Below are 2,483 nucleotides of genomic sequence, written 5' to 3'. Positions count from 1 at the left end.
GGGGACAATTTGCATATTAGCCTTTTATTATATAGGATTACATAGGATGTGGCAAAAGAGGCTTTGCAGGTGTAGTTAAGTTGAGGATCTTCAGATGGGGAGAGTATCCTGGATTATCCAGGTGGGACCAATATAATCACAAGAGTTCTTATAAGACGGTGGTTCTCAACCTTGGCTGCACATTAGAATCACCTGGGAGTCTTTTTAAAATCCTGATTTCTGGGCCTCATCCTCCGGAAATTCTGTTTCTTTGTTATGGGGTGGGGCCACAACATTAGTAACAAAGAAACAGAATTTCCGGAGGATGAGGCCCAGAAATCAGGATTTTAAAAAGATTCCCAGGTGATTCTAATGTGCAGCCAAGGTTGAGAACCACTGCCCTAAGGCATCCACTTTATATAATAAATTAACTGCTCTTCCATGCATCTTAAGTATAACTAGTTATATACCATCCTTGGGGGAATTGAGAAAATAGTTACTCAAATAATTTTCTGTATTTCGTGATTCTGATGAGGAATGTTGATTGAGAAGGGACACTTCTGGAGAATGGGATGCAAGGGAGAGAAGGACTGATGCAGAGGACTATTAGTTTTCATTATAAGTCTTGTAATAGTACTTAACTCTTTAAATTATGTACAGGTATCTCTTTGATAAACAAAACCATTACATTAAAAGTAAATAGTAAAAAGCAGTACGGGAACTCTGAATATAGAATGTACAAAAAAATAAAGCACAGGAACTAAATGGTCTAGAAATAGTTTTTCATTAGAAAAAGCCAAGGAATTTTTCTTTAAAAAATTATGCAATTCAATAAATACTATTCACAAAGTATCTCTATCTATATAACAATGTACTAAGCATTATATTATTTGATGCCTAAAAATATACAATAAGGTAAAATAATTACAAAATAATAGCATAACCCAACAATTCATAGGTTTGATAATGCAAATACTGTATACTGAAACCTTTTAACATGAAATGTTATTAAGCTGCACATGCTTCCCATTTCAGTCCACCAAGATGTACATATTGTGCCAGTAATCTACCACGGGCAGTAGAAGATACAAAAGAAATATAAGATATACTCCCTATTCTAAATAAATTTATTATATGTATATATGATAACCTGTTTTAGGTAATATGTTTACTCACTGGGTCATTTATATACTCTAAGATTTACAAACAAATATTTACCATGTTTACAAAAAAAGTTTCTTAAAAATGTCTTCATGATGCTAATAATTGGCAGCAACATGGAAGATAAATAAAAAAATCAACAAAACAGTAGTAAGGAGACTCCTAAAATGGTTAAGGTAACAGATGATGAGGATCTGACCTTAGACAGTGCAGTGCAGATGGAAAGGAGACAGATATAAAAGTGGTTAGAGAGCAGGAACTATTGGAGAGTGAAAGCAAGGGAGAATGCTAGGGTTACTGCCAGGTTTCCACTGTGGGTGACTGTGCAGTACCACTGACCACGACCGGCAATACAAAGAGGAGCAGAACTGAGGGAAAACATGAGTTCACGTTTGGACTGTTATTTCATGTAACTTGAATACATCCTGGGGGAGATGTCCAGTAGGCAGTTGGATATAAGGATCTCCGCTTCAGTAAAGAAGTCTGAGATAATGAATTGGGAATTGGCAGCAAGAGATCACCTAGGAAGAGAATATAAAAGAGGACAGGAGCCCTGACCGGTTTGGCTCAGTGGATAGAGCATCGGCCTGCGGACTCAAAGGTCCCAGGTTCAATTCCAGTCAAGGGCATGTACCTTGATTGCGGGCACATCCCCAGTAGGTGGTGTGCAGGAGGCAGCTGATCCATGTTTCTCTCTCACTGATGTGTCTAACTCTCTATCCCTCTCCCTTCCTCTCTGTAAAAAATCAATAAAATATATTTTTTAAAAGATGAGTTTTAAAAAATATAAAAAAGCTCGAAGATGAAGTCAAAACATTAACTGTGGTTAATTACCTTTAAATAATGGGAATATCATTGATTCTTTTTCCTTATTCATTATTATATTTAGAACTTTTTGACATTAGCATATAGTTTAACATGAGGGGAGGAAATAAAGGAAGAAATTGGGTGGAAAATTATATAATACTTCTAGATCAAACCATTAAACTTCTGCCAATTCAAAAAACGACGAGTTGAAAATAATAAACGAAGGAACCTAAGTCGACCAACAAGTTGCCTATTTTGTTAAGTAAAAACATCAACGTATCAAATTTACGGGCTGGTTTCCATAAGAGTCTAACAAGAACACTCTTAATCTGGAAAACAATGGTGTGCAATCACGGAAATACAAATAAATTACTAGTTTAAAAGTTAGGTCATCTTTTAAAGGTACCAAAGCAAGGGGAGTGGAGAAGGAACACTGCCGCATCCTTCCGGTCCAAAGTGATGCGAACACGGACCGGACCGGGGCGGGAAGCACCCGGGGCGCGGACGGGTCGCAGGCGGGGGTCGAGTCCTTCCTT

At 37.3% G+C, this 2,483-nt stretch overlaps 1 protein-coding gene across 1 annotated transcript in view; it reads right to left on the bottom strand.

Moving 5' to 3' along the window:
* The window catches only part of ZFYVE16 (zinc finger, FYVE domain containing 16), a 48,365-nt gene extending 45,940 nt beyond the window's left edge, over nucleotides 1–2,425 (bottom strand). Inside the window, exon 1 of the mRNA XM_005858087.2 lies at nucleotides 2,354–2,425. The gene's annotated coding sequence lies outside the window, so the exon portion shown is untranslated. The remainder of the gene's footprint in view (nucleotides 1–2,353) is intronic.
* Nucleotides 2,426–2,483: the final 58 nt, after the last annotated feature.

This window comes from Myotis brandtii, unplaced genomic scaffold, assembly GCF_000412655.1.
Source record: "Myotis brandtii unplaced genomic scaffold, ASM41265v1 scaffold115, whole genome shotgun sequence".
In the NCBI taxonomy this organism is placed as follows: domain Eukaryota; kingdom Metazoa; phylum Chordata; class Mammalia; order Chiroptera; family Vespertilionidae; genus Myotis; species Myotis brandtii.
Note: the sequence above shows the minus strand (reverse complement) of the source record. Positions and strands in the feature narration are given on the sequence as shown.